A 7,692-nucleotide genomic window follows, 5' to 3' on the forward strand; every position below is an offset into this window, starting at 1 on the left:
GCCTTGGACACTTCCAGGGATGGGAGAGCCACAGCTTCTCTGGGCAACCTGTGCCAGGGCCTCAGCACCCTCACAGGGAAGAATTCCTTCCCAATATCCCATCTATCCCTGCCCTCTGGGAGTGGGAAGCCATTCCCCCTTGTCCTGTCTCTCCATCCCTTGTCCAAAATCCCTTTCGAAGTCTCTTGGAGCCTCTTTAGGCACTGGAAGGGGCTCTGAGGTCTCCCTGAAATCTTCTCTTCTCCAGGTGAATACTCCCATCTCCCTCAGCCTGGCTCCAGAGAAGAGGGGCTCCAGTCCTCAGGTCTTTGTGGCCTCCTCTGGACTCATTCCAACAGGTCCACACCTTCACCCATCCTCCATGCTTGTGCTCCAGCTCCCTGAGCATCTTGGTGGCTTCCATGGGACTTTTTCCAGTTTTTCAATGGGTTTGGCTTCCCTCAGAAAGAAAAAAAAAAATCTCCCAGAGATGGAAAACTGCCAGGTCCCTCAAAACTCCCCAGTGCACACAGCTGCTGAATAGTCTGCTCTGTGTCTCTGTCTCCTTACCTGTGCCCTTTCACCAGGCTGGGATTTCTGTTGGAAAACCCTGTCATAAAGCTGGATATGGCTTTATCCCCAGCAGGGCAGCTCCAGTCTCCAGTTGTCTGCAGTAATTCTCTGAGGAACAATGATGAATGCACTGCCACTGATCCAAATCCACAAAAAAAATTCCCCCGGAGTCAGAACCTATTACCAGAAGCATTACTTCTTACTATTTTCTCTTTTCTTTTTAATTTTTATTTTCTTTTTTTCTTTTATTTTTCTCTCAGATGAGTCAGCACAGGCCATGATCCCACACTCAGAGTAAGGGATACCAAGAGGGAAGTGAGACAATCTCTTCCTTTCCCGTAACATGTTCCACAAAACAAAAAGCTTGGATCCTGCTATGAACATGCCTGGATGACCAACTGCTGGAATTAAAAAGCTCTCAGAGATTTAACAGCCAGCCAGTGTTAAATTTTGCTTCCTTTTAACCATGAAAACAGCAACAGAGCCTGACTAACAAGGGACAATTAACTGGAAAACAATTTGAGTAAGAAAAGATGCTGTGAGCAGTTATAGAAATATTCTCCATAATACCTTAAAATAATATTCATCCATGCTTAATAAATACCTAAACATTCCCCTCTGGCTTTCAGCGTGCAGATCAAGGAATCTTTATTCTCATCAACTAACATTAAAGTATTATTGCAAACTCTGTATGATTCTATGAAGCTTCTTCCTGGAAGTTTGAGTAGCAAAGTTTGACACCTACCACAATTCCATATCCATAAATCTTCACTCTTGAGCCTTTCCGCCTTGATTCTAGAAGGTCTTCCCAGTTTGCATGTCTAGTGTCTTGCTGAAACAAATCTGTCTCTCAAATATATCCCATGTTCCACTTGTGGAAATTCTCAAGGCCAGGTTAGATGGGGCTTGGAATAACCTGATCTGGTAGAAGATGTCCCTGCCCGTGGCAGGGGGATTGGAATATGATCTTCAAGTCTTTTCCAACACAAACCATCCTGAGATTCTTTGATTCCTAAAGGAAACTCTTTGCCCCATGACCAGCAGCATTTTCCCTCTGGAAATGCAAAGTGAGCAGGTGTATTTCAGCTTCTCCAGCTGCTTAGGAAGTCCACCCTTGCTGCCAAATAAACAACAGATTTCCTTGATATTTCCTGAATTCTCTTCCAGTCTAACTGCCTGACTGTTTTCACCGTGAGCAGGGGGTAATTCTGAGGGAATATTGACCTTCTGACAATTGCCCTGTTTCAGTCCTCAGGGCCTCAGCTGCCTCAGGAATTTCCATGCAGATAATTTCCATGCTGTTCTGCTACCCTGTCATTATTTCCAAGTTGGCACTCGAATGTCAGTGTGGTTAGGTAAAAAATTGCAAGGCCGTGAATTTGAGCATGGATTTTTTGCAACAAGTTTGGGAATTAGGAAGAATTTTTTCATTAAAGGGTTGTCAGGCATTGGAAGGGGCTGCTCAGGGAGGTGGCAGAGTCCCCATCCCTGGGAGGTGTCCAAGGATGTGACACTCAGTGCTCTGGGCTGGGTGACAAGGTGGAGATGAGTCACATGTTGGATTCCATGATCTTGGAGGTCTTTTCCAGCTGAAACAATTCTGGGATTCTGAAGGGAAATGTAAGATTAACGTAATGTTGTGAAGAAGCTCATGGAGGACCTGCTGCCATCCCTGATCTCCAGAATTCTGGCCTGAGATCATGCAGGTAGATTTGCTTCTGGGTAGTTCACACCAAAGTAATCAGGAAATAGGGATATTTCAACTTGGTCAAGTGGAAGATGTCCCTGCCCATGGCAGGGGCATGGAAATAGATCATCTTTAAGGTCCTTTCCAACCCAAACCCTTCTGTGACTCTATGAACCTCTGGTAGAGCATTATTAATTATCAAGTTAATCTTTCTGCTAAAACCTTGTTTCAACATTTTCTGTCTCTTCTCTAGAACAGTAGATAAGAACAGAAGATGAGATTTTTAAAAGATGTTCTTTTGTGAGGCATTTCTAAGCTGAAATTTTCCTCCCTCTTGTGGTAACCAAGACATTTAATTATATTACCTGTAAAAAATTCCCACTTTGTTTTTGCTCTTATTTCCACTTTCAGCCACTGTTTCTCAAATCTCTTGCAAAGACTACCTCCTTCACATCAGTCTGGAACACCTTTTGTTTTTGAGGGCAATTTGGTTGCGTGATATGGGTTTTCCAGACCTCAGGATGTCCCTCAAACCTTCATCTGCTGGTCCAGAACAGGAGGTTACCCCATCCAATCCACCCTGGATAATCGTGGCTAAATTGCCCTGAAAACAACCTTTTGGATGCTCAGATAATGTAGGGAATGTGAATTTCAGCTCAAATCCAACTGACCTGAAGGCTGTTGGTGCTATGTTTAGTTGAGACAGATTCTGCAATTGATCCCAAAGACTCACACCAGAGTTTCCTGGAATATCCTTGTTCAACAAGGTTTGGCACAGCTCAGGGTGGGCACTCAAAATTCAGGATTTTTTATGGTTTAGGCAATCTGGCAGCATTTTGAAGAGTTAATGCTGAAGAAGCAGAGAAAGGAAGGAAATAAACTTAATTTGGAGATGAAAAAACTCTGTTAGGACTCAAGGCTACAGGGTTGTATCATCCCACCTCCCCAGGTTTCCCTCATCCACATCTCCAACCATTTTTCCTATCACTACAGGGACCAATGTACTTCCCAGAGCAATTACACTCTTGGGTTAACATTATTTCAGAGAACTGGGTTTGTTCACTCAGAGAAATAAAAAAGAAACAGCAGATTTAAAAAATTAGTTATTTTAATATTTGGAGATGTTCAAAACATGTCCAATCCTTCCTCTCGTGTTTTATCCCCTGAAATCGTGCCTGGTGAGGCTTCAGTGCCGCCAACCCCTATTGTTTCAGGCTTCCAAATAATTTTATTTAGGGAAATAAAGTGTAGAAGGTGATTTGAGTGTTAATGATGTGAGATATGAGTTTTTTATGTGTCAAATCCATCTCTGCCTAATGATCTAATTCACTGCAGGCTCATGGTTAAGGTAGATAACGTGGCCCTCTCAGAACACCACAGGACTAAGTGATACCTCACTTAACAGCTCCTCAAGTCTGTGTGGTGATGAATAACAAGGATCTGTGAGTTAGAGAGGGATCAGAAGAGTTTAGGGCACCTCAACCTTCTTCATTTCAATCCTGCTCCTCACAAAAAAGCCTCCCTTGGTGGGAGTGAATATAGATCACATCATCTCAAGGCTGGGTGAATCCTTAAGAGTTCTGGGTTTGCTCATCCACTTTGGGAGGAAGAAAACAATCAGATCTGTCCCCAGTAGCATATTTCTGTTTGGATGTGGATTTTGTATCTTCTCCTGGCTTAACAGTGACTGTGAATCACAGTTTACAGTGTCCACCATCGTGAGAAGCAAAGCAGAATTTTCGTAACTGTGGTGGAAGTTTGAAAGTGAAAAACAAAGTAAAAATAATTAGACAATATATCAGGAGTGAAACAGAGCAAGCCCATCTGTCTTCTCTGGTCTGTATGGACTTCTACAGTCTAGAATTGGTTTATTTTATATGGTGAAATGGGATATTGGGAAGAAATTCCTCCCTAGGAAGGTGATACCTCTCAGGTTTTCCAGAGAAGCTGAGGCTGCCCCATTCCTGGAGTATCGAAGGACAGGCTGGATGGAACTTGGATCAGCCTGGGATAGTGGAAGGTGACCCATGCCAGGGGGTGGAAGGAGATGATCTTTAAGGTCCTTTCCTTTATGGCTCCAAACCATTCTGGGATTCTATGTGTGATAAATATATTACAGTGTTTCTCACATATGGAAAAAGAGTTGAGTGGACAATTTCTCTTTAATTCCTCTTCACTTAGCACTGTGCAATCCATACCCACATTCCCTCCCATCGCAGCTGGCTCAGGCCCAGCCAGAACCATGTGCATCTACTTCCAGAGTAAAAACCACAGAATCATGGATTCATTAAGGTTGGAAAAGACCGCCAGGATCATCCAGTCCAGCCTTTGACTGAGCACCACCATGTTCACTAAGCCATGTAGTGAAGTGCCACATCTACTCATTTTTGAATACTTCCAGAGATGGTGACTCCAGCATTTCACTGGACAGCCTGTTCCAGTTCCTAACCACTCTTTGAATGAAAAGCTTTTTCAGGATATCCAACCTGACTGCCCCTGGAGAAACTCGAGGCTATTTCCCATTGCCCAGTTGAAGCATGTGCATGGGAATTATGGCATTTTCCTCCTACCCATTGTTACTGTAGATTTTACACTAAGTTTATCTACACAGAGAAACTGTGTCATGAGCAGCTCCACAGATACTAGCAGAAGAATAAGAGAATAAGTCCCTAAAAAACCCAGTGAATTGGCATTAATGCAGAAAGAAAAGAAAAGAAAAAAAAAAGAGCTGAAGTGTTTTTGTTCTTCAGAACTGTTGGACTGAAACAATTCAGGTCCATTTAACAGCTGAATTCCTCAGTGGAAAAGAAGGATTTCTCTAGGGATGTGGTCCTTTTTCTTTGCTCACAGACAATATTTAATTTAGAAATTTAGCCCCAAACAACAAACCATTAAGAGGCAAAAAGCTTTTGATGCTGGTTGAGTAACTGCTCCACTCAACCCAAGCTGAAAGTTTATTTCAACAAAAGGAGTTGATTGTTTTGGGTTCATTTAACCCAAGGGAGTTTTTATCCTGCCTTCATTACTCCACTTTATCACCTGAACAAGAGCAAAGAAAGAGACGAAAAACAATTGATGGACCTTTTACATACAACCTGAAGTTGTAATACAAGCTGGAAACCACCGAAGTCTGAGCTCTTACTGCCCTAGGTCTTGCCTGCAATCAGCAGAAGGGTTTTGGAAAGATTTGTGACTGTTCCTGTTTTTGTTTTGGATGACTTCAGCAGGGTCCAGCACTCTCTGTTCTGTTAAATCCAAGGAGAGACCAATCCCCCAGCAAAATGCTCCTGTTTCCCTCCCCACCTTGCTCAATGGCACAGCTATAAAAAAATTCACAGCCACTAATGACCTGCTTGGCCCCAACTTTATTATCTAATTTGGAAGAAATCTCTTTTATTTTACTTTTTAATGGCCTGGTTTTATCAAAGTGTGCAAAAGGGGATGGTTGGAAGCAAAGTCACGCACCCATAAAACTAGACTTTATTGGAGAAATTATTAAACTGATTTTATCTCAACTCATGAGTTTTGTCACTTTTATCCTTTCAATTCTCTCCTCCATTCACTGGGGGGATGACTGAGCATCTCTGGGGTTAAAACACTGCAGCTTTATGAAATTACATGATAATTTATAAACACGTGGATTTTAGCAGCCATGTCTTCTGCAGGATGGTGGAGGAGAGAGAACAAATCCAGATCCCTTCAATCCATATGTTCTGTGAGGGAGCTGAAGTGTTCACACCCAGCTCAATGTGTGTTCTGAGAAGCTCTCAGCAATAATTAAAGAAGGGTGTTTGGGAATCTTAGAGTGTTTGTTGACATTTTTATGTGTCACGTATTACAACTTATCTGTTGTATTGCTGATACCAGTCTTAAATGTGAGGTTCACCTATTGCCACTTAATTAATGGATATTAATAAACTAATCATAGAATCATAGAATGCTTTGGGTTGGAAGGGGCCTTTTACAAGGACATGCAGTGACAGGACAAGGGGGAATGGTTCTAGATCTGAAAAAGAGTCGATTTAGGTGGGATATTGGGAAGAACTACTTCCCTGTGAGGGTGGTGAAGCCCTGCCACAGGTTGCCCAAAGAAGCTGTGGCTGCCCCAGCCCTGGAAGTGTCCAAAGCCAGCTTGGAGAGGGCTTGGAGCAACCTGAGATAGTGGCAGGTGTCCCTGCCCATGGCAAGATAATCTTGAAGGTCTTTTCCAACCCAAACCATTCCATGATTCCATGAACAGGGCAGCTCCAACAGGAATAATTGCAAAACTCTGGTTTGGAGTATCCCTGAGCCTGAGGGCAGCACACCTCCAGGCAAATGTAGGAAAATCCAAATTCAGTTGGTTTTGTGGGGTTTTTTTTGACAAGTGCTTCGTCATGGATTCATCCATCATTCATGGATTCATCCATCCACGGGATTCTTCCATTTGTGGGATGGGATGGGATGGGATGGGATAGATGATTTCTGTGGGCTTGCAAGTCCTTAAGCAGGTTGCTCTGGTGGCTACAGAGGGCAGAGAAGTTCCTGCAGAACAGGAGAAACAGGATCAAGGAATCAGGACCATGCCAAGGCACCTCTTCCCAGTGAGACCTTCAGGTGGAAGAGATTCTGCTCCAGTTTGAAAGTTGCCCTCTAGAGCTCCTCAATTTACCAACTTTCTTTATTTTCCAGCTATTCCCCTCCAGCAGCACTAACAGCATCCAAAGGTAATGATTTGCTGAGACGTTATTTTCCTGTTTTGGTTTCTCCATCAGCCTCTGGGCTCTGAGGGTCTGCAGGGTGACAAGTGTGACCCCTGGTGCTCCCCTAGGAGCCATTGCCTTACCTTGGAGTAGCCATAAAACCTGGGATTGACAGCGAGTTTGGCAATTAAAAGTGGCATAAGAAAAGCCCATGGGGTCTTGATGTCTCCTGACTTTTCAGGAGCCACCTCTGATGTTCATCCAGAAGGAAAAATTATAAAAAACCAAAGGAGATATGAAGAGAGGAAAAATCCCTGTGCAGACAGAGCCAAGCTCCTCAGATCCATTGCAGCTCCCTTCTCCAAGCATCCATGGGGAACATTTTTTTTCCCTTTTAACATCATAGTTGACATTTCATTGTCACAAACATCCCAAATGCCTCACTCTTTCAGGGAAACATTAATGGAGGCTGAAAGATTATTTGCATCCCTAGAGTTTTAGACTGGGAAAGAGGCTTTTGGGCAAGTCTGATGTGATTTTTCTCCACTATTGTCTCCAACCTGTGGAGGGATGTTTTCTTCTTATGGCAGCTAAAAGTTCCCTCATAAGTGATCAGTTAGATCTTACTTAGACTAAATCATTATTAAATCTCAAATTTTGCAGTCATCAATATTTGGAATCAAATTGCATTTTCCCTCACAGCTGCTTTTCCTAACCCATCTTTGCAATGAAGAACAGGTCCCCTGTACTGATCCAGGACACTGAGATTTA

Source organism: Pyrgilauda ruficollis, unplaced genomic scaffold, assembly GCF_017590135.1.
Source record: "Pyrgilauda ruficollis isolate IOZ18807 unplaced genomic scaffold, ASM1759013v1 scaffold138, whole genome shotgun sequence".
Taxonomy (NCBI): domain Eukaryota; kingdom Metazoa; phylum Chordata; class Aves; order Passeriformes; family Passeridae; genus Pyrgilauda; species Pyrgilauda ruficollis.